Source organism: Toxorhynchites rutilus, chromosome 3 (assembly GCF_029784135.1).
Source record: "Toxorhynchites rutilus septentrionalis strain SRP chromosome 3, ASM2978413v1, whole genome shotgun sequence".
Classification (NCBI taxonomy): domain Eukaryota; kingdom Metazoa; phylum Arthropoda; class Insecta; order Diptera; family Culicidae; genus Toxorhynchites; species Toxorhynchites rutilus.
Genome location: NC_073746.1, coordinates 6,770,008 through 6,796,011, shown reverse-complemented (window position 1 = coordinate 6,796,011; position 26,004 = coordinate 6,770,008). Strand labels below are relative to the sequence as shown.

Here is a 26,004-nt window from a genome sequence, read left to right as displayed (position 1 = left end):
TTGACTTTAAAATAACAGCTATTGTTACGGATAACGCTTCAAATATGAAGACCGCCGCCTCTTTCTTGAATGTTCGACACCTCAATTGCTATGCTCACTCACTGAATTTAGTGGTTCAGAATGCCATGGGGAAATCAATCAAAGTAGTGATTGAAAAGGTTAAAATCATTGTTCAATATTTTAAAAAAAGTTCTTCTGCATTATCGAAATTAATCGACATACAGAAAACGTTGAATAAAGCAGCACTGAAGCTCAAGCAAGATGTTCCAACTCGTTGGAATTCGTCCTTTGAAATGCTTGAACGAGTTTTACTCAATAAAGAACCAATAGTTTCTACCTTGGCTTTGCTGAACTCAACAATTTCTCTAGATAGTTCTGATTGGGAAGTAGTGGAACAGAGCGTAAATGTTTTGAGAACATTCTATGAGGTAACTGTTGAGATATCATCAGAACAAAATGTATCTCTTTCCAAAACATGTGTGTTGTACCGCATTATGTTGCGGAAAATGGGTACATTTTCAGAAGCTACTCTCTCACAAAGCGTGAAGATATTAAGAAACGAACTTGCAGCAGGTCTACAAAAAAGATTTGGCTCAATAGAAGAGAGTGAATTAAGATCTCAAGCAGTTTTGTTAGACCCGCGTTTCAAGAAGCAAGCATTCGGGGATGATTCTAAGTTTCAACATGCTTATCAATCCGTTATAAGGAAATTACGACAAAACAGAAGGGTAGAAGTAAATGAAACGCAGGCTGAACCAATGAATGATACCACAGAAACCGCTCAATCTTTATGGCAGGAATTCGATGAGACTGTATTGACGATTCAGGGAAGGCAGGATCCATCATCAGCAGCGATAGTAGAGCTAGATAAGTATCTTGCAGAGCCATATCTTGGCAGAAAAGATGATCCACTTGTATGGTGGAAAGCCAGAGAGCTAGTATATCAAAAGCTTTATGAGTTAGTAAGAAAACGTCTATGCATTCCGGCGACTTCGGTTCCTTGTGAAAGACTGTTTTCAAAGGCTGGCCAGATAGTAACAGAGAAGAGGAGTAGGTTATCATCGGAGCACATTTCGCAGATTTTATTTCTTAACCATAATATGTAAACAGAAATGAATAGAGAAAATAAATAAAATAAATGATTATCTTACTATAAACATTTAATTCTTTTTGTACTAATATAGCAGAAAAATCAGATAATTTATCATGAATTTGAATATCAACAATCCGTCATTATGTTAATTATTTCTCTGCAAACCCCCATGCTGCTTATTGTTTTGAAGTTTAAACGACTTTTGTTTTTTCTAGCAGTCATAATATTTGAAAGGCACCGTATGTCACCTCCCAAAGAACTACCTTTATAGCTATATTTTACTGCGATTTTAAAATAAAATTATGGGTGAAAAGACATATATAAAATAATATATTATAGTAGGTTTTGGATTCAATTAAATTGTAATTTTAAATAACAACATCGACGATGCACGTTTCTTCTGATCCATTCTCATTACGAACATTCATAAATCACTTCATAAGAACGGCCAGAACATGAGAAAAAAATGAAATTAACATTATAATATAAAACTTCAACAGATTCAAAATCTTGCTTCAATTGTAAATTATAAATGATTGGAACTTACAGGGTGTTATCCTGCATGTTATGGTATTGCCAAATATTTCCGATATGCCAGGTCCTGAGGTTTTCTAGTAATTTGTGATGGCTTCACGCAAAATTTGTAGTGTGCCGCTTCTGGTAGCAACTCTCAGCTTTCATTTTGGCATTTGTAAATTTATGTTTTTTCTATATTAGAATGTATGGGAGTTTGCATACTATCACTAAAGCAAAGGTACGTTCCTGACGCAATTGTGCAAACAACCGAATAATTTTACTGAGCTGAAGAGCTGTTCCAAACGATCAGCTCACTTGTATGAGCTGAACGGCTCTGAGTCGCTCACCATGATGAGCTGATTTGCCCATCTCTAATACTACTGGAATCTATTTCATGTTAAACCCTCGTAGGAACCCTTGTCTATTTCATGTAGGAACCCTTAGAAAAATCCACGGTCGAAAACTACTAAATACATTTGGTAATGCAAAATTAGTAGAATGTACAAATTTTTTGTACATATTGTCAATAAACCCGCATCCCTACCAGAGATTAGTATATTTTACTCTATAACATTAGTAAGCTTGGATATTGTCATATCTGAAAATTGGTGAGAAAAGCGCGTATTAACCATTTTCATTGTTCCCATAAGGCAATACGGAGGTATAATAAGGATATAATTCTGATACGTGCATTTTCGGCGAGAAAATGTAGCCGATATTAGGCTTCCGAATCATGGTTCTGCTTGACATATGTGTTTATTAGTACGGTCGAAAATGACTATAACTTGGTAGTATTTACCAAAAAATTCGTTATATTTACTAATTATTTCTCTCAGTGTACTCTTCCAGACACGTCTATCTTCACTGACAGGTTAAACAGTACACTGAGAGAAATATTTAGTAAATATGACGATTTTTTTGGTAAAAATTACCAATTCGTTAGTCATTTTCGACCCTACTAATCATTGGTACATGCTACGAAAAAAAATTGGTAGGCACCAATGCCAAACGAAACTACGGTTTGTAAGTCCTGTGTTGGCTCAATTTCGACCCAACAAAATCGATTCGTCCGTTCAGTGTTGGCTGATTTGTTGGCCCACCATCGGTACAATACAAGTGAAATTGATGGTTCTCATTTGTAATTGGGATTAGGGATATTAACAATATGTTTTGAATATTTATTTCAAAAGCTGTGTTGAAATATTTTTATCTTTATTTAATTATTGAAAAGCTTTTCCAGTAGGCTTTTAACGAGTGAGTTTTGTATTACAGTACTCAATAGCATGCTTTTTCGGGCATCCTCATCCTCTACAACTTTGGCAGAACTACATGGTTGAAATACAAAAATTGAGTTACGTTATGAAAAAGGCCTTGGGTGCGGCAGGTGTTTTTCACCTGAAAATGAAAAAAAAAATGCAGTCAAAACTTGAAAAAAATATATAGAATTAACTTAACCGTTAAAAAGAATCCAAATACGCCAAAAATTCATATGTCAAACAATAGAGAGTGAAAATACAAACAAACATACAAGCCTTCGCAACTTATCGCCTTCGTAGAAGTTTGATGTTAGTGGCAGTTGGACTCTCAGTGCTTCCCACTTCGTCGTTCTCGCTACGCGACCCGAATCGCAAATTACATCAATTCATCCTCATCTTCGAAGGTGATTTGAAGATGGAAATCGGAACCATGTCGTACATACTCGGATGGGACATCGAAACACAAATCCTCGATAATGCATGTCGTACGCTCTTTGCTCTTCTTGATGTGGCTCACGTTGATCACAGGTGCCCCTATCGCGAATACGTTGCCAAATGCAACAATCGCGTTCAACACATGGAATAGCTTGATTTCTACAAAATAGAACGAGTTGTGTAGCAGTGCGGCAAACATTTAGAAAATAATTGAATATTCACCTATTTTCACTGGTAATCCCGATGGAAGCTGCATGTATGTTGTATGTTTTTCACTCGGCCACATTATAGCTTTGAATCGAGGCACCTTTCTTTTCTGTTTTCTAACATCTCTCCCTTGGAGGTCAATGTCAGTAAAATACTCCATCGTGGCGGAATCTGTCATGAGCAATTCATTCGATTCCTGAAGTTGTCCGAGGGGAACATGCATTAACAGTAGAGGCAGCTGACTTGGTTTGGCGCTAGGTTGCAGGTGGATTTTTTCTTCTGCTGTATCGATGATTGATTTGAATCTTCTGTGTCGCAGTTGTTGCTCTTGCACGCCAAGCCGGAAGCCACCAGCCCCTCCTCGACGCTCGATATTTAGGTAAAATGAATCATAACAAAACATCATTTACCGCCGAATCGATTCTTTTCCACTAGAGGAATGGCGATTGCACACACAGTTGCTAGTTATGAACATACTAGAGATTACTTATGCTAAGAAGTAAAATTTACGAATCATTGGTAGGGATGTAAATTGTATCTGACATCAGTTTTACAGAATTTTGGTAATATGTACAAAAAATGTGTTTTACCAATGTTTCAACTACTAAAGATTTGGTAGCTGCATTTACTAATGGTTTTCTCCAGTGTACTCCCTTTGTTTACCTCTCACTTGCAGAGCTACACTCTAAATTCAGGATACCACAATGACCACTTCTACATTTGGAGCTATTTTTCCATGAACTTGACATGCATTTGTAGCTGCGCTTTTTTTTCTGTTGAGACGGAAAATATAAACCTCCCGCAATTTCCCCTTGGTTGACACTGAATTATATATTTAGAATATAGTAGAAATCAAAGTTTTTATAAACGCAGAGTGCTAAATGACTGAAATTAAATAAGAGCATTGAAATAAACATTTCAATATAGTTATATTTATGAAAGAGACTATGATAATGTATAAAGTCAATGTCTGAAAGTTGTTATCTAGAATGGAAGGGGTGTAAGTGACTTGATCGATTTCTCTTCATCAACTCTCTCTTCAGGTGATAACTCAACTGCAAAAACGTTCCAGTTTGGGTTTGCTATAGAATCCGATAGATGAGGTTCAGACCTAACATTGTCAAAGTAAAAATTTAACTGGTTGTGCAAAACTAAAAAAAACTTGAACGAATAGAGTACGGAGTGTATTTTATAACATAAAGGACGGAGTGGGGTCACTAAAATCCCCCAAACGAAAAACTTATCTTATAATTATAAACAATCTAGCTGACCCGGCAAACGTTGTTTTGTCATATAATTTATTTCTAGAGAATATTTCGGTAGATAAAAATAACGAATATATTTCAAGAGTTTTTATGTTATCTTTCAGATCTGGCAAATTGATCTAAATGATTATTTTCATTGCAAAACATACATATGCGTACCTCTTTTTTCAAATTTTCCATTTTAATTCTGAATATTCTTGTTCTATAAATAAGGTATGCATAGTTATTTTTTTCTCAAATGTCCTCCAAAGTATTCTATCAACCTATTTGGGTGAGGACAAACTCACAAAATATATAGATGACGGAGATCTGATCAGCCGTTCTCCCGTGATGTAAGTTATACGTACGTGGGAAAAACTCTCTTTTATATATAAAGATAAAAAATAGAATGCCACTAATAAGTTTTTATGCAGGATTTAAAATAAAACTCGACTAACTAAAGGGAAAAAGAAGGAATGAAATTATTTACGAAGTTATTGAAGAAAAACTAATCTTGGGGGAACTAAAGTCCCCCACTCCGTACTATAAGGGTTAAAGGGAAAATCCATGTATTGCTGAACTGCATTTTGGAGACTTTTTTCCGGGTTTTGACAGATATTATACGAATTATAGCATATATATTTTTCATATAAAAACAATTCATTAAACCACATTCTTTAGTAAATACTCATCCGAAGTTTACACAAAAATAAATTAATATTGTTCATCTTTCATAATCTCACAAGTTATACATATTCTGCATATAATCTCACAAAGTTGTACATCACTGCATTATCAAGTAAAAATAATTGCGTCGCGGTATCTGTAAATCGAATACTAAACAATACTATCTACCGGTACCATCGCCCAGATATTCTTCAGAATGATTTATGGATGCTTTACGTCCTGTCCCCGATCTGACAACGAGAAAATTATTTACAATCATCGATATCGTGCTCCTCGTTCGTCTGCATTCGTTTGCTCATTGCTATCGGGATTCCGGCCACGGTAACGAACGTTGTATTCTCGAGTTACTAAAGAAATAATTGATTTATTGCTGTCCGCTATTGGTCTAATCACTCAGTGGAGTGTGTTTATCAATTTGATTGACGGTAGATACAATACCTGGCGTGGACCCCGATGAACGATGATTCGAAATTAGTTAGACAATGCAACATTTGCGAATAAATATTGTGGTAAAAAAGCATAACATAAGCATAATCTATTTTTTGTAGAAACGATCAGGATTTATAGTGTTTTTCAATGGGTTTCTTTTCAACTTGTTTAATACCAAATGCATCGTGTTTGATGATAAGATAACGTTTTTGGGTACCGTTCCTAGCTGTTTGTCCTACATCTAAGAGATAACCGGGTGCAAAATACAAGACATGCATTTATTTTACTAAACATCTTCGTGAAAATTGCGAGCCTCCATGGCGATGGATAGAGGAGCAATGGATGTAACGAACCTCTGGCACAAGAAAATGGCCGTCGTACATCCAAAGATAGCTGAGTGATTCAACAAGGTGACTCACAACCATGAATTCGCCACCCGCACCATCTTCCTTATCCGGATGACAACAACACATTGAACCCATCAAAGTATAGACTGATAGTATGCACATGATTGACGTTTTGGAAGATGATATTCGTCACATTATCACAAATATACAGTATACATTTTTGGGAAAAATATGTGATATGTCGGAAATCACATTAAAAACCTGGCAAAATATTATCTTGAAAAACAATTGATATCTGTGTTTTATTTCAAGCTCAAAAGTTCTAAAAAAAACTCTTCTTCCATCGAGTCTGTACAGAATACTAAGCATTATCAAAACCTATGCATTTCAAAATGGACTAATTCCGGATGACTGTCAAAAAAAAACTACAAAGACTAATTAAATGACCAAAGGGCCTGGCCAAGTAAGGGAGTAAAAAGTGCCCCCAAACTAAATCACTAACTGTATGGCAAATATTGTATAGGATAATAAAGAAGAAATTTCGGCGGTTTTTCTGAACCCCTATGTGGCTTAACATAGGATCTATAGTGAAAAACGTACTTTTTCGTTGATTTCACGCCATTCTCAAAAGCTTCGAGATAAAAATTTTAATTCTCGATAGCTTTGAGACGAAAATATGAAAAAAACTGAAAGTACATCTTGCTAAGGTGTATCGATTAATATTGCCAAACAATTTTTTCATCAAAAAAATCAAATACTGAGAAAAATTTAAGTTAATTTTCATTTTTATTTTAAATTAAATTTAATTTTTCTTATTTTGAGATTCAGTACTACTCTAGTTTGTATTTAAATTTCTTCCTTCGTCTATTTTAGGTATATGTAATTTTTTTCAGAATTTTTAGAGTGTTTTTCGCGGTACAAAAAAATAATATATATTTTCAGGCTTTTCGAAATGTTGAAAAAAAAATATTATTTTGTGACCCACTTTTGCTCTAATTTTTATTTAAATGCGTTCGTATGTGTTGTTTTTTCCACATGTAGCGTAATTTTTCATGAAATTTTAAGAGGATTGCGCGAAAAAAATACTTTTTTGGCCTTTGGGCATTTTTAATTTATTTTGAATTTTGTTTTTTATGTGTCTAAATTTTGTCGGTATATTCAGAGCATTGCGCTGTACAAAGATATTTTCTCGTATCTTAAAATAAAAGAGATTATCTTTACATTGGATTTAGATGGTTTACCAAATTCATAGGAGTCAGCAGTACGATAGAGCTCTGTGAGAAAAAATAAAGTCCATGTGGAAAGATCATTCGGATTAATGAGAAGAACACTTAAAATAAATCCAAATTATTATAATTTTTTTATTTAAATCTTACAATTGAAAACCACGAATTCAAAAAATGAATCGATTTCAAGAAAATAAAAATAATAATGCAGACGATGAAGAAAATTTATTTTGTGTCTCGCAATGCTCTTAAAAAGCAGAAAAAATTACGCCACATGTAAACGAAAACAACGAAAAGATGCATTTTTCACCATAGATTCTATGTTGTACCATATAAGGACTCAAAGATATGGTACTACTGCCAACATGTTTCATTTAGTACCCTATACAATATTTTACATATAGCTGGTGATTTGGTTTGGGGTCACTTTTTACTCCCTTACCCAGCCAGACTCTTTAAAAATAGAACAAAAATATGTTTTTGTACCGCGCAACACTGAAAAAAATCTGAAAAAAATCACAAATATCTCGAAAAGCCGTAGGAACACATTTAAATATGAATTAGAGTAGTACTGAATCTCTAAATCCCTTTTTTTTCAAAATTTCAATATTTTTTTCAGTAGTTCGATTTTTGATGAATTTTTTTTTTCGATAATTTTTCTTGATACACCTTAGTGAGATGCACATTCAGTATTTTTTCCAAATTTTTATCTCGAAGCTTTTGAGGATGGCGTGAAATAAACGAAAAACTATGTTTTTCACTATAGATCCAATGTTAAGCCACATAGGGGTTCAAAAAACCACCAAAATTTCTTATTTAATATCCTATACAATATTTGCAATAGAGCTAGTGATTTGGTTTGTGGGCACTTTTTACTCTCTTACCCGGCCAGGCTTATTGCTTTAATCCTACGTTTATGACGCATTCTACAAAAAAAGCTTCGACGCCCCGTCTGGCGGAATTACAGTAGTTAGCCAGAACCTAAGACATGACCGATAAAAAAAAGTGGAAATCTTCAGCTCCTGGCGATCAGCTACATCTCCGTTTAGGACCCGAAATTATTGTAAATTACTGTTTGTATATCTTCCGGTTCACCGCAAGCCCCGAAGGAAAGAAGAGCGGCTTGGACATTCCCTTCTCTCCAGCCCGCAGCCCTTCTGGCTTCACAAAAATCAGTTAATTTTATTGAATGCATACGTTAACAACCAAAGTTCCTGCCCACTGCGAACAGCACAATATTTTCACAAAAGATAGGATGCTGCTCGAGGCACCCATAGTCGGACAAGCAGTGTATAACCAGCGAAACATCAGTTTGACCGATTGTGTCACATAGTAACCCGAAACCTCCCGAAAGACAGTTACCTGAACGATATTCACCCGAATGTAACATATACCCGAATGCGACAGCTACGCGAATGTAACAGCTACCCGAACTGACACTTACCCGTATGCTACATTTACCCGAATGCTACAATTACCCGAATACAACGTTTACGCAAATGCAGCAGTTACCCGAATGTATAAATTACCCGAATGTAACATCAACCCGAATGCGACACTTACCCGAAAGAAAGATATATTCGAAAAATACGCAAATATTTTTATTAGGAAGTATTTGTATTTTTACTTTTGATCAGTGTTCATTTCCATTCAAAAAGTATGGTCGTGGGTAGTGCAATTTGAGAACCAGACTAAAGGATCGTCTCTTATGTTTCAAACAAACCGGGCTATCGGTGGAACACAGGTTTGCTTGCCTCTTCCGACGATGGGTCGGCGGTCGGCTCGAATTGCGCCGGGTAAATGTCGCATTCGGGTATTTGTTACATTCGGGTGAACGTTGCATTCGGGTAATTGTCCATTCGGTTATTTGTCGCATTTTGGTAAATGTCAATTCGGATAGATGTTGCATTCGGGTATTTGTTACATTCGGATGAATGTCATTTGGGTATGTGTTACATTCGGGTAAATGTGCTTCGAGTAAACGTGTTTCTGGTGAATGGTATTCAACCGTTTGACCTATACGGGCTATCGGAAGTCTTACAACTCCGTAGCACACTCGTACCTCATTGCTCGTCAAGATGTTGGATTGATTGATTGATTTTTTATAGACGTTTAAAATTCCAGAGTTCATTTGCCTCCAGTCTTTAAAATCGCCAATTAGAAGATCAATCGATGGAGCGTCCCGGTATTGAATCCAAGATCTTTCATTTAACAAGCGGAGGCGCAATTATTATACAGTGTATTGAAGATTTTTAAACTTGATCCCGCCATCGTGAGGGTTTCGCAGCAGGAGATGAGGCAGTGGAGAACGCCTTTGTACCTCCTTAATAGGGCAAATGTGTTGCAATCTAGCGGGCTGCAGATGAAAAGGAGAATATTTAACGGTAATTTTTTAACCCACTTTGGTTTTATATTGCTGAAATGACTACTTACCGAATACGGAGGCCACGAGGCCAACATCAACGAGTTTACAAGGATCGTGGAGAATGCCTGTTTCAAGTTGTACTGCTGTACGATCTCTCGATCCACCACAACCGTTCAGCAACTGAAAAATTTCTCTATTGAAAGAAAAATTTTAACGCTTTCGCGTGAGTTCTGTTACAATACTAAAAAATTTATTCAAAAGTTTCACAATATATACATGGTTCCTTAAACTAAGATTGACGAGGAACATCTCCTCTCTCTCTCTTGAAAACCGATAACATATCGGTTTCGTTTAGATCATCTACCTTCCTTGTCCCTTCTTCTAGCGTATGGTAACGTGCAGTCTGAGACGGCTGCACTACCCTAAGAAAATACCTTAAGTTTATAGCACCTCGTCGGTGCGCCTATCTTATTCTTGGATTTCCCCTTTCCATCCTTCGCTCTAAATAACATCCTTTTATTTTATTACACCCTGCTGGTGTATCTGGCTGAGCGCAGCTAGGGATGGAAAAGGGTAATAAAAATGCATCCTAAATGATGCATGCATTAAATTGTTTACCGGACGCTATTTAAATATTCGTCCATTCTGAATTTATGACCGGCAATAATTTCGAACTACAAGCGTTTTCTAGCCTAACAAAACATTTGAGCTCTTACATCTTTTAATTGCCTTACATTGGTCCTTTCTAAACGTTTCTATACCTCGCTTGGAGGTCTTTTCTAAATATAATCTCAAATATTGCTTATCTTATGGATCTGTAACTCGATCCGCGATAAGCCTCAGCTGTCCGTAACATTCCGGACTCCGTAAATCTACTACATAGATTTACTCAATTATAGACAACTATCACGGTTTAAAATAATAGGAATATTTCTTGATTCTTCCTGAACTCTATTTAGCCGTATCATGTCTAATAACGAAGGCGGATCATCATTTCTTCTATTATTTTGTCTATTACTTCTTCTCTTTAATTTTATGTATACGTAAATTCCTACTATTATAATCATTGAAATAACAGTTATGGTACCTCCAAATGTATATACGTGTTTCTTTTTTATAAAATCGTCTTCAGGTATTACTGTATCCTTTATATCTACCTTTTCATATGGATTTCTACTCGAGATAGTTGTATTCAAATTTTCATTTATGTTTGGTTTTTCTAGTACATATGGTAGTTTCTGAATAGGTTTAAAAAATATTCTAGCTTCCCCGTTATGTCCAGATATTTGGGCATAACGAATAGTTTTTTCTGTTAGGATCTTACAATCTGGGAACAGTTCTATGATCGCGTTCTTATAAGGCGGTGACATGGCTACATTATTACAATGGATTATTATCTTGCTAGGGTCGCTCGTTGTGTACAATATAGAGTTGATCTTATTCAATTTTGTTAACATGGTGTATGGTTCTTCCATCATCTTTGTTGAGCATTTTTGTTTTATCGTTTCATGAAGTAATGCTCCAGCTATGCAATCTGGAACTCTGGTTAATTCTGGCTGATTTACCACATAATGACTTTCATTAAGCTTTATTAAATTTCCATCTGGGTAAAAAAATTCATGTTTATTATTAATTGCTATTACATGGTGATCTATTTTTATAACACTTCCATTTTCAGGAATAGGGATTACATTGAATACTTCGAAGTTTTCCTTATTAATAATTACATTTTCCATTATTATATTTACTGTTCCATTTTCAATTTTAATGTTGTATTTAACTGCAAGTGGGTCTCTAAGGATTGAGTATCCTTCTGGTAATTGCTTCTTTATATTTTGAATTGCCTTTTGCATTTCATTTTCGGCTAAAGGGTGAGTCTTAATTATCCTGTATTTTCGAGTTATGCCATCAATCAATTGCAAAGCTAACGTTGTGGTCTCAAAACATTTTCTTGCGAATATATTAGTTCTTTCTTCGGAATACTTTCCCTTCAAAGATAACATTCCTTCATTTAGTCTACGAATTCTTACGCTTAATTCATCTCCCATATTTTTGCTTCTTTGATTCAATAGTCTCATGGTTTGTGAGATATCATGAAGTTTTTGCTCTTCGTGAATACGCAAAGACTGTACTTCGTCTTCCACATCATTACTCCCAAATAACAGATCTTTCAAAAACCCAAGTATTCCACGACTCCTTTTTGATCGCACTGCCGCTATGGCAGTCTCCAGGTTTTTATGTCGATATTTTTCGTGATAATGACGTAATATCAAAGTGCTCACATAATGCTTGTAGGACAGAATGATAGGTGTTCTGGCTGAAGTTGGTAAACAGTTAGCGTTCTCAATACGTCCCTTTGATCTCATTATTCCATCCGTGCAAATTTCCGGGCTAAGTGCTCGAATTTCACTTCCCTTATGAATTTTCATTTTATTTTGTAAGAGTTCCATTTCTTTGGGATATGACTCCCATTGAGCCTTATATATTAAAACGAGCTCAGCATAATCCAGGTCCTCCTTGTCAATATTTTTATTGAAGCTTTGGTTCCTGCATTTTGATTTCAGCCAATCGATATATTTGAATGCAATTGCAACAGAACGCTTCAATCTCACAAATCCGAACACCAATTTATGTGAATGCTTTTCAGACCACTAAACTCTTTCGATTGAATAGTGTGCAGTGGTCTTAATTCTTCGTCAGTGTCGCTTCTCTGAACTTCATTTGGCCAGTTTTCTTCATTATCATATAAGAACTGTGGGCCTGTAAACCAGATTGAATTACTATTTGATAATTTCGTAGCTTCATCCGCTGGATTATTCCTACTATTCACCCATTTCCACTGGTTTACGTATGTGGTTTCTAATATTTCTCCTATCCGTAAGGCAACAAACTGTTTGTACTTGCGTGGTTCTGAACGAATCCATGCTAATACAGTTTTGGAATCTGACCAAAATACTACTCTATCTATTGATAGACGTAGCTCGTTTTTTACTGTCTTAGCCAATCTGCTTCCTAATACAGCGGCTTGTAATTCGAGTCGTGGTATGGAAAGCATTTTAGTTGGTGCGACTCTTGCCTTGGCAGCCACGATATTGACATCAATGTGTGACTCATATACACTCCTTAAGTATACTGCTGCTGCATAAGCATTCTCAGATGCATCAACGAAGACATGTAGTTCTCGTTCTTTTGGGTGAGAAGAATTGGCATATGAACGTGGTATTCTTATTGCTCTTGCTTCTTCCAGTTTTGTGTGCCAGTTCTCCCATTTTTTCTTTAGTGCTGGGTTTAATTGTTCATCCCATGTTATTCCACTTTTCCAGAGCTCCTGCATTAGAATTCGAGATTGAATTGTTATATGTGATAATAAACCAAGTGGATCGTAAACACTCATGCTTTGTGAAAGCAGTTTTCGTTTCGTAAACTCCTGTGTAACAGGAATATCCACCTTGTAGCGAATAAAATCCTTTTTTGTATCCCAATACACTCCGAGTACTTTTTCATATGATTCCTCAAATTTTCCTAATAAGTCTTCTTTAACTTCCGTTCTATTTTCTTCCGGGATTTGTCCCAATAGCTCATTACTGTTGGATATAAAATTTCTGATATTGAAGTGCCCATATTTGTGAATGGTAATAACTTCGTTCACAATTTTTGAGGCATTTTCTAAATCGTCGAAACTATCTAGGTAGTCATCCACGTAATGGTTGTTTTGAATGGCCTCTACTGCCTGAAGATGACTTGCTCTGAATTTCTCAGCATTTGTGTTTTTAACAAACTGTGCGCATGCGGGCGAGCAGGTAGCTCCAAAGGTCATCACTTGCATCACATACACGTCGGGATCTTCGTCAAAGTTTTCCCTAAATAAAAACCTTTGGGCATTTTGATCTTCCTTTCTTATTTTAACTTGATGAAACATTTCTTTGATGTCTCCAGTTATCGCAAATTTTCCTTCTCTAAATCGTATTAACACTCCAAATAGCGACGTCGTTGCATCCGGGCCTTGTAATAAATTCGTGTTTAGGGACTCTCCCTTAACCTTAGCAGCGGCATCAAAAACAAGCCGTGGCTTTATGGGCTGTTTATTTAGGTTCACAACTGTAAAGTGCGGTAAGTAAAATATTTTTGGATCACGTTGCTGCTGTTCTGTGGGAGTGAGTTTTCTAGCGTATCCCTTGGTTTCATATTCCTTTATTTTCTCAACATACCATTTACGTAGACATTGATTTTTACGCATTTTTGATTCTTGACCACGTAGTCTGTTCATGGCTGATTGATAGCTATGCGGAAATTGTACATCCTCCTGTTTCCAAAGCAGCCCAATTTCATAACTTCCTTCTTCATATTTCAAAGTGGAATTCATGATATCAATCGATCTTTTTTCATCGTTAGACATCAAGGTTTTTACAGGTACTTTTATCCCGAAATCTTCTAGGCTAAAATAATTTTCCATCATTTTATTGAAATAATCTGATGAATCAATTTCGTCGTTCATCAGCACGTGTCCTTTCAATTTTTTATGTTCGTTAGTTTGCCCGAACAAAACCCATCCGAGTTTAGTGTTCTGTGCGACTGGTTCATTAAATTTACCTGATCGCGTCTCCCTACCGCTTATCAAAAACGAATGCGGTAAACCTAACAGTAATTTTGGCATAGCATTTTCATATCCTTCGAGAGTTATATCTTCTAAGTGATTGTATTCTCGTCGTAATTCATGAATATTCATTGACTGTGAGGGAAGAGATAATTCCGACACAGTCCTCAAATTATGTATGTTATAACGTTGATTATTGCATCCTTGTATACTTAGGGAAATTTCTTCACTATCTAGTTCTTGCTGAGTTTCGCCATTAGTCCAAACCAGCGTTAAGGGGTTGTTACGCCCTTGTGTTCCAAGTTTATTTTTAATATCAGCGTGAATCAAACTTACTGATGACCCAGGGTCTAAAAATGCGAAAGTTTTAATTTCCTTTTTTCCGCAGCCCAATGTAACTGGAAGGATTTGATACAGTATTTTGTTCTCTTTATTTACATGACAATTAACGCTTTCTGTATTATTAAGGTTAGCATCTCTCTGAGTTGCTCTATGCAGTAATGCGTGGTGTCTAAGTTTGCATCCATCGATTCCACAAGGCTTTGCGATCCTGCAATCTTTTGCCATGTGGTTTGTATAATTACAACATGCTAAACATAGCCTGTGTTTAAAAATAAAATCACTCCTTTGTTGAACGTTCATATTTTTAAAAATTGAACATTCTGATGTCTTATGCTCGTTTCGGCATGCGAAACACTTTGGTAGGCGCTTCGGCCTATATTTTTGTTCCTTTACAGCATGTGTATTCAGATATCCGCTCTTATGAGGTTTTTCTTTCCTCTCCGACTGTAGCATCGTGGCCAACTCTTCTTGAGGTTTTAACCAATTATAAAGGTCCTCTAGCGTCGGTATAAATGGATCAATTATATCTCTTGTTTTCTTTGTATCAGCTACAAACTTGATCCATTGATGATGCAAGTCGTTTGGAAGTTTTAAAACTAAATCACGAATCAATCTAGGATCATTGAGATATTCATCGTGTTTTAGTATTTTTATATTTGTCACGAAACAATCAAGCGATGTTACAAAATCAATCATTGTTTGGGGTGATCCAAAATGTGGATTCCTCGCATTTAGCATTTCCTTCAATAAATTCGAATAAATGGTTTCGGGATTTCCGAACCGTAGATTTAGTTTTTCCATTATTTTTGGAACATTAGCTTTATCGATTAAAAGAGCGCTCACTAATTTCAGCGCGTCTCCTTTGAGATATTTCTGTAAACGATTTATATTTTCTAAATCGGAAAAGTTTCCTTGAAGGGTAGTTTCTTCGAACGTTATTTTAAATCTAGGCCATATCTTATATGACCCATCAAAATAGGGGAGGTCTAAGAGAGATTGCCGGTGTAACAGTCTATTTGAATCAGGGGTTTCTTCTCTACCCTCGTTCTTAATTTTAAGAGTTTCTACTAGAGCCCGCATAGATTCTCTATGGATATTCATCATCTCTTCTATTGGTGTTGGTTGTGTTTTTTGAAGTCTTAACAATTCGTTCTCTATGGTCTTGCATTTGGGGCATATCCATCTTTCTGTTTGTTTAGGTTTTTTATTTAGGCCTGCGCATGTCAAATGGAACCATCGGTCACATTCATCGCACGCGACTAAATCGTCCCTAGAATCAGGCTCATTGCACAAGCGGCAATTGCCATTCTTATTCCTAATGAATTGATAAGACATGACTAAACTAAAATGGAAAAATCACACCTTTTTTGTTGATCCGGTCCTATCTCCGTCTTTCCGTGTTGGTGCTTGGGCGATTCTCTCCTTGTCCTGGGAGGCCTTCTGGCTCGGATGTTGTTGTCACCTCTGGTGGTGCTACTGCTGGTGCTGCTGCGTCTACTGCTGCTTAAGGTTTTTGCTGGTTAATTCACTTATATTTGTCTCCGTTTGAAAGGAACACTTTTGGCATCCACTGCCGGTTTCTTAATCAATTCACAATGTTTATTTCGGTTGAAAGAAACACTTTTGGCATCCACTGCCGATTGAAGAGTTCGCAAATTATCTTTGAAAAAGACTTTTTATTCGCGATTAACACTGTTGGCATCCACTGCCGATAAATTTTCGCGAATTATCACTTCTCGCATCCACTGCTGAGAAGAGTTCGCGAGTTAACTTTGAAAAAGACTTTTTATTCGCGATTAACACTGTTGGCATCCACTGCCGATAAATTTTCGCGAATTATCACTTCTCGCATCCACTGCCGAGAAGAGTTTCACTTTTGGCATCCACTGCCGGTTTGAAGAGTTCGCGAATTAACTTTGAAAAAGACTTTTTATTCGCGATTAACACTGTTGGCATCCACTGCCGATAAATTTTCGCGAATTATCACTTCTCGCATCCACTGCCGAGAAGAGTTTCACTTTTTTCCACTTTGGAAATCTTCACTGCTCCTCTCTGGAGCCACCATGAAAAATTTCTCTATTGAAAGAAAAATTTTAACGCTTTCGCGTGAGTTCTGTTACAATACTAAAAAATTTATTCAAAAGTTTCACAATATATACATGGTTCCTTAAACTAAGATTGACGAGGAACATCTCCTCTCTCTCTCTTGAAAACCGATAACATATCGGTTTCGTTTAGATCATCTACCTTCCTTGTCCCTTCTTCTAGCGTATGGTAACGTGCAGTCTGAGACGGCTGCACTACCCTAAGAAAATACCTTAAGTTTATAGCACCTCGTCGGTGCGCCTATCTTATTCTTGGATTTCCCCTTTCCATCCTTCGCTCTAAATAACATCCTTTTATTTTATTACACCCTGCTGGTGTATCTGGCTGAGCGCAGCTAGGGATGGAAAAGGGTAATAAAAATGCATCCTAAATGATGCATGCATTAAATTGTTTACCGGACGCTATTTAAATATTCGTCCATTCTGAATTTATGACCGGCAATAATTTCGAACTACAAGCGTTTTCTAGCCTAACAAAACATTTGAGCTCTTACATCTTTTAATTGCCTTACATTGGTCCTTTCTAAACGTTTCTATACCTCGCTTGGAGGTCTTTTCTAAATATAATCTCAAATATTGCTTATCTTATGGATCTGTAACTCGATCCGCGATAAGCCTCAGCTGTCCGTAACAGCAACAATGATTCACAACAAGAAAGACAAGGGGGTGTTTGTGGCCTAATTGGTTGTGTGTCCGCTACTAAGCGAACGATCATGAGCTCATAACTCAGAACTCAATTGACCATCTTTGTGTGTTATTTAAGCTACAACATCCATGCAACAGTCATCATCCCAGTCCCTTAACGCTCACTTTACGGTCTGCATCGGTAATTGGTACTATTAATAACACAACAATAGATGCCTCATATCAACAGTCCCGCTGTGTATGGTCCATCCTTAAAAAAATCGAGCAATAGGAATATTCGAACGTCGAAAAAGGCGACATGTATGTCGATAGAATAGGAATACTCTTACGCCAGAAATGGCTACTGCGGAATATACAACAAAATTATCATTAGATGAAAATGTACACGAATAAATTCGGCTCTGTTACAGCTTAATTGCTAAATGAGCCTAATAAAATAAACTGATGCGAAAAAAGAGCGACCTTAGAGTCACCATCATCACTATTCTTCTAAACCAACGTCTGAAGGAAAACCAACGTCTGAAGGAAAACCAACGTCGCAACATTTGCAAGTACCCGCGAAGGTGCTGAGGCACTGAAGATGCTGAATATGGAGGAGGGGTTAGCCGGCAGCCAAAGGTCGATCCTTCTTAGCACCGGTGTGAGTGTCGGACAAATTCATGGCCAGGTGTAAAGAGCACATTGCGCCAATCCGAATTCCTTTTTGGCATTGAGAAGCCCGCAGCAGATTAAATTTTCTAGCCAGGTCCCACCGGAGAAACATCTAGAATGTGTTCCGTTGTGCGAATTAGTTAAGTTTACCCTGTGCGACATCCTTAAACCTTGCCTTGCATTATTGTATTGATTTCAGAACAATCAGGACCAACCCAGGGCTCTCGTAGCCCAATGTTTGCGCTGTAGTTTCTACAAGACGGTGCAATCTGTCACACCTGGAGCGCCAGTATCCATTAATTGGAACAATAAACTAATACGCGTAATAAACTCGTGAATAAGCGTAATGAACTCGTCAATCCCAAGGCAAGCGACCTAACACCTTTGTCAACTGTCAACGCCTATAAACCGCAGACGATTGGTACTTTGGAAGACGATATTCGCCACATTATCACAGATATACAGTCTAAATTTTTACGAAAACCTATCGAGCGATTTTCCTCCGAGCCTGCTGAGGTAGGGATATGTCGAAAATAACATTAAAACATGGCAAATAATTATCCTGGGAAAAAATGATAGCTGTGTTTTATCTCAATGTAAGGCTCTAAAGATCCAAAAACTCTTCTCCCGTACATTGAACATACGAAGGATCTGTGGTGCTTATCCATTATTATCAAACTGTCAGTACAATCGAGAGATTGTCCGAAAGCCAACTTAACCCACCCGATATGCCACAATTCCGCGCCACAGGGAAATATGGGACAATCTATATGAATTAAAATGGAACACCAAAAAGGCCAAATTGGCAAGCGCAAAATCCGAGGAAGGATTGGTCCGATTTGATCCGTCTTTATGTTGTTGTATTTGTCTTTACGGTGAGAAAAATCGGAAAATTTCGGAACTCTAAAGAAAAATGAAAAAATTTGGAAAATTGAACTACCATACTTTTTTAAAATTACATTGTGATAAGCGTTGTAAGTCAATTGATGATGATGATTACAAAGGTTTGAACAGGTCGATTTATCTTATAGATAATATTTTTGTTAATTAAATTAAAGTTAAGAGACCAGCATTATAAAGCAAAAACAAAAACGCACTGACTCTGTTGCAGGCATGAATTTCTATAAATCAAACATTATAAATTGGCGGAAACTGTAAAAGAAACAACGGATATAACCGTATCGACATTGTCATAATCATAGTCTCAACTTCAGATCCAAAGCTTTCTCAAGGCCTGTCAAGAAAATTTCCAACCCGGGAAGATCCTTGACTGATTGGGAATTTAACCCAACATCTAAAAGTGTCAACTAAGAACATATTAGTGATCTGCCACTATTCAGAAATACTCGATATAACCATCTTATGAAAAGATAGTTTACGACAATTCTGAATGAACTATCCCCATTCCAATTTCCACTTCAGATCCCATATAAAATTTCATTGTGTATCAGTGTTCATTATTAACATAGTCCAAACCTATCAAACGCGCGCGAGGCTCAAACTTTCGTAGACAACGCTCGTTATTATTTTTTACATTATACATAACATCAAAGAAGAAAAAAAAACTTCATTATCAGTACGAACATGGTAGTTTTACCTGTAAATGAATTTTGTAAATGTCAATCAATTATAAACATAATAATGACATTGTTAATGTGAGACTTAAAAGTTAAATTGTCATCAATGATAACTCCTATGTTTTTTGTATCTTTCACGCGTTCTAATGTCTTACCGTCTATTTCGAAATTAACGTCAATAATGGAGTTTGCTGCAGAAATGAGCATGTATTTTGATTTGCCAACATTTAACTTTAATTGCTTAAATTTGAGCCATTTAGCCAGAGAAAATCTTCGTCTATGTGCTCCGCGGTTTCTTTTATATCCTTAGCTGCGATGAACAGGACAGTATCATTCGCGAACAAATTAATGTCGCAATATCGTAAAACCCGTCGCAGATCATTTATATATAAAATGAACAAAATGGGCCCAAAACACTTCCCTGTGGCACCCCGAGTGAGTTACCAATGGGATCGGAAACAGAATCGTTGAAACGGGTCTTTTGAGTTCTATCGCACAAATAGCTTTCAAACCATTTGTACGCCATCCCTACAATTCCAATGCGCTTCAATGCGCGTTTAAGATCCAGTAATACCGCAAATATAGTCTCTTTCGCCTCGATGTTCTCTTTCCATATTGCTAACACCAGATTCAGCGCGGTTTCACGAGAGTGTCCCTCTCGATATCCCGACTGTTCTGGCATTAGCAAATGGTTGTTATCTATAAAATGAATCAGCTGACATTTCACAACAAGTTCTAACAGTTTTCTAATATGTGCAACCTGTTAATAGGGAGGTACTCTTCGGCTTTATCCGTCCCATTATCTTTGGGGATTGGAATCACAAGGGATCCCTTCCAAACCTTTGGCACGTGCCCAGTTCGTAGAGATTCATTTATCAGGTCGAGCGAATCACTTTTACGTTGACATTATCGGTACCAGCCGATTTTTTCAATGATAAACAAATACTTTTCAAATCAGCAAAAGTGATAGATGAAAAACAATCTAGTCTGCAATTGATAATAATCGGCTGTATTATTTCGACAGGTTCTCTGACCAACTCAATACTTTGGTTGATCAGTAGAACACTATTAACGAAATAACTGTTAAATTTCTCTGCAATAATTTGGTCTGACTGTTCTTCTGACCCTCCGAAAACTATGGAACGCGGTATACTATTTTTAGAATTTAATAATGTTTTTAATATTTTCCATAGTCCTTTGCTATTATGTTGATGTTCATCGATTTTCCTCTGTATATATTCACATCAAGTCTTTTTCAAGGCCTGTGAATATATGTTTCGCGCCAAAGTGTACATATTCCAATCATTTTCTAAATTAGTTCATTCAAACTTTCTGTACTTTTTTCAATTACTAATTTATTCGTACACTCATTCAAAGTATTAGTTAGAACAGCTGCTTTATCATTCAGATGTCCAGTAGTTGCTTCAAAATCCAGGCTTGCCGACACATAGCTTCTCGAGACATAGCTTCTCGAGAATATTGTTTCCAGCATTTGATCTTTACTTTGTTTCTATCACAGTCCTTCTGTTCATTCTCAATGTTAACAAAAATTGTCTCATGGTCAGTTATTTTAAATTTGGCCTCTGTCGAAGAATGAGTTCTACTATGTTTAGAAATTCTAGTAGCTTCGATAACCGTTTGTTTTAAGTTAAAATATTGCGATAATTGTTTCAACTGATTCGAATTTCGTACATTAAGCCAATCAATGTTAAAATCGCCAGCAATTACATTTAATTTACTGCAATCAACGACATTTTCCCACAAGTTCTCCAAAATTTCAATAAAACGCTGGTCACTGGAACTAGGGGAATGGTATACAATTCCAAAATTTCCCATCTGCATGCCTCTTTCAACTGAAATAGCCAAGAACCAATTATTTTCAACAGATTCGTTTAACCGGATGTTGAATTTAACTGATTGTTTTGCATAAATTGCAACACCTCCAATGTGTTTGGAGTGGGACAAGCAAAAACCAACTTTATAACCCGGTATGTTGTACTGGTCTAATTAATCTTCATTAACTATGTGAATTTTGGACTCCCGGCCCCGTCAGGCTAACGCCACATGTGCCTTAATAAAAAATATATTTTGGAAAAAAAAACTATGTGAATTTCAGCAAGAAATACTATTCGAGGTTGCATGTTTTCTACAAGTAATCACATTTCTGCGTAATTTTGTAGAAAGCCCATATTGAAATAGATTATTGCTAACGTATTTTCACGTGTACTTTTCCTAAATTGCTATTTAGTTGTTTGAAAAATGTTGCTTTTTTTCTTCTCCAATAGTCTCCGATACACAGGACACTGTAGTTTTTTAATTGAACACAATATTAAAAACAGGAAATTAACGCTATTTGAGATTCTGCCTTGAAATGTTCAATTTATTGCACCTATAATTGTTACGGACGATGTTCAATGGCTCGTTTATAATCACTTGTTACAATCAAAGCACGTAATAATCCTTATCAAGTTTCCTCTAGCGCAAACAACTGATACGAGCATGAATACGACTCAATGAACAGTGTTATTTGCGTTACGTTGTATAATTATGAAACACCGCTAATCCTAAAATTATGAATCGTTCGCCTCAGTGGCTAAAAATAGATCGTTACCAATGTACGGGTAGCTGCACTAACACAATTTATGAGCTTATCACGAATTAGACCGTGATCACAATCCCTGTGAAGTGATTAGCTTCTTACCTTTCCAAACACTATAATTGAAAAAATATTCAATCCCAAAATGACAATAAAGCTCAGACACCTCACGGTGAAACCGAAATGAACGGCATGCCATTGAACTACGTTTTACGAGTTAGTGAAGTGTCAAAGATAGTAATGGATTCCTTCAAATAAAAGTTATGAATGAAAATTAACTTCCCCGTATCCAAATTAGTGTTCAATGTGAATGGAAAACTTTTTTTTCTTCTTGTGGTAAAATAACCTTTTATTATAACGATAAGTTTCAGTGGAAAACTAGTTTCGTATCCAGATATCGACACCGTATCGTTGTCATCGCGGATACACTTCCTATCGTTTTCACCGTGAAGTGTAAACGGGAATAAGGCCCTATAACCAATGACCAACTCTCACTTCGCAAGAATCACAAAAATTGCATCAATTTGTTATTTCGTTCTTTAATGGCCATTTTAAAATAATAAAGATTAGCACAGGCGAACTTTGACTCCCTGTCGATCCGGTTCATTTTTTCCCGCACATAATCATCGATAATATTACTTTCAGCTTCGTGATGAACACATTGACGATTGCCGACGACCGACAATGGTTTGCAATAAGTCTCGGTGCTCGATAATTATATCAGTACAATGTCAATTCGCAAAATGAAAAAAATTGAATGTTTAATCTTTGGAAGATCCGTTAGGAATTCGGGTGATTGAACGTCCCGACAAACATTTTCTGGACCGGGTTTTAAATTTTTTTTTCCAGAAAATAATGTTTAACCATGATAACCCTCCTAGTTTTTGAAAAATCCAAGATTCGAAGAACAATGGTTAATAATGCGTTGGGACTGGCCACGATCAAATCCCTAGTCTGTAAATTGATCCAAACATACTAAAACATAATAAAAGCAACATCTGTGAACAAATAATAAAATCTCGTGACACATCTTGCGCTAGCCAAGTGTTTCAAGCACATATGCCTGATGTGTGCGTCAGCAGCTCTACTGATTATTGATATCAAAAACAAGTCCGAGTAAAACAGGCCGAGCGCTGAGAAACCGGCGAGAAAGTTTTAATCTGAACGAGCGTTTGATTGATTGTTACGAAAAAGTATGACGGGTTTATGCTGTCCGGTTGTTGTTCTGGGTTATCAATATATTTTCGAATTGAAGGAACCGTATTGGAAATGTACTATTCCAACATCATGTAAACATTGTTAAATACGTCATTGAAGGATCAGTATTTTTCCATATGGTTTCAAAACACCGTGTTATGTTGAAACGATATTTTCGTTAGCATGTTCTGTCTCCCAAATTGATTAGGTAATTTAAATTTGTATTGACTTCGATTCTAACCAAACAACAAAAAATAGTGATTACTATTTACTCATATCTCAACATTATACCACCCACCCCTTTTTTACCACAACGGTTTGCATTCCTTCACACAAGCTGATAACGCATAGCGTAAATAAACTATTCCGTTTTCCGAAATAGCGTGTCTGCAATTGAGTTTTTACTGATTTTCATATTATGCATATTATGTTATCGCGCAATAATCATTGCTTTGACTATGCCTTCTCGTAGTAAACGGCGAAGCGCCATCAGCAATGGATATCAACAAATGAGAGCGCGTTGTTGTATAAGGAAAAAAAAGTGAACTGATAACTCTCCATCATAGTCACGCTCTATCCGTACAGGCGTATAATCATAGTCATTTGTTTTGGTGGCTACTTCTTTCCGGACATTTCACTCTTTCACTCTTCAGACATCACTTATACACTGCTATCGGCTGTTCACCCACGTGTAGTGGTATTTTCACGGAAAACAAACCAAGAAGAAGAATTGCATTTGTGAGGAAAGAAAATTGCGAAAATGCTCTCGAAAATTCGCTCTCATGAGAAATATCGCTGTGCTTGTTTTGATTGTGTGTTTCGTGAGAACTATCCATTCAAGCGACTTGTATGAATGAACCCGAATGGTGGAACGATCTAATAGACAACCGAATTTTGTCTTCAGTACAGATTATTTTCAATTCAACATTGAATTTCAATGTTGTTATACCACACATATTTTGCAATCATGTCACATACATAATATTGACGTGGGACTACGTCTAACCGGAGTATATGGGGGGTAAAATGAAAACCTAAACACAGAACATGCTGGAAAAAATTAAAGATTCCGAATGCTTATAACTCGAATATTTCTTACTGGATTGGAAAGATGTTTGCATCAATTGATAGGGAATATTTCTACGCTTCTATCGCAATTGATAAAATGTAGTTTTTCATTAGATAAACAATTGAATAACTGCAAAATGTTCAGCGTTATCTAAACGCAATAACTGCCTCGTTTTGATTGGCCTGATTTACGGATTCCCCAACACAGCCATCAAAACCAAGCAGCCTTGGGGAAATCTGCATTCCAAATACATGAAAGTATGGAGACTTTTGTTCTCACAGATATGTGTTCCCTAACATAGACTTCAGAACCAAGCAGCGTTAGAAAAATCGCATTGCAAATACATGAATGTCGGGGGTATTTTTTTCCGACTGAAATATGTATCCCTAACACAGACTTCAAATCCAAGGAGCGTGGGGAAATTGGCATTGCAAATACATGTAAATCGGGAGCATTTTTGTTCCGACTGAAATATGTTTCCCTAACACAGACTGTTTCCCTAACACAGACTTCAAATCCATGGAGTGTGGGGAAATTTTCATTGCAAATACATGCAAGTGGGGGGTATTTTTGTTCCGACTGAAATGTGTTTCCCTAACACAGACTTCAAATCCAAGGAGCGTAGAGAAATTGGCATTGCAAATACATGTTAGTCGGGGGCATTTTTGTTCCGACTGAAATGTGTTTCCCCAACACAGACTTCAGAAGCAAGGTGTTTGAGGCAATTGACATTGCAAAGACTCTCACGCTAAAGGTCACGAGTTCAATCCTCACTCCCAAGATCCTTCCGAAATGGAAGGTAAAAGTGACGAACCAGCCAAACGTGTTTAAACTCACTATAATACAAAAAAAATGAAAAGGAAAAAAATTGCAAATAATTTGCCTAACACAGACTGCAAAACCAAGATGTCTGGGGAAATCAGCTTTGCAAATAAATGCAAACTGCGAGTATTGTACTCGCTTGCCTTTGTGCAGACTGGAATATGTTTCCTTAACACGGTCTCCTAAAGTTAGGAACCTGGGAAAATGGTGCAGACACTAGAAGCGGATGAACTTTCAAGTTTAAAACCTCTATAGTATAAAAAGTAGAAGTTAAAGTTGTGGATTCAAGCAAGCCGGGGGTACTTCTGCACCCGCATGTTTATTTGACGTAGGATTACGTCTTTCGGGAACATATTGGGGTACAAATTGAAAAACGAATATCGCTGGCATCGTGAAAAATGTCCAATTTCAAACGCTTATTGCTCAGTCATTTCATGACGGATTGATGAGATTTTTACATCAAAACATCAGCGAATCCGTAAAAGCTACCGCTCCCAAAACTAAACTGCTACATCCGACTGAATCGCAGCAGATTCCGTACAACCCATTAAACAATTCCAGTCCTTCTCAGGACTATCAATTTGTTTTGAAACAAAAGAGT

The 26,004-nt window shown here is 36.6% G+C and overlaps 1 long non-coding RNA gene across 1 annotated transcript; it reads right to left on the bottom strand.

Moving 5' to 3' along the window:
• Positions 1-2,908: 2,908 nt before the first annotated feature.
• On the bottom strand, positions 2,909-3,968 carry LOC129774654 (uncharacterized). Its single transcript, XR_008742747.1, has 3 exons — positions 3,523-3,968; positions 3,138-3,459; positions 2,909-3,004 (listed from the first exon to the last, which is right to left on the bottom strand). It is a non-coding gene; the product is annotated as an uncharacterized LOC129774654 (long non-coding RNA).
• Positions 3,969-26,004: the final 22,036 nt, after the last annotated feature.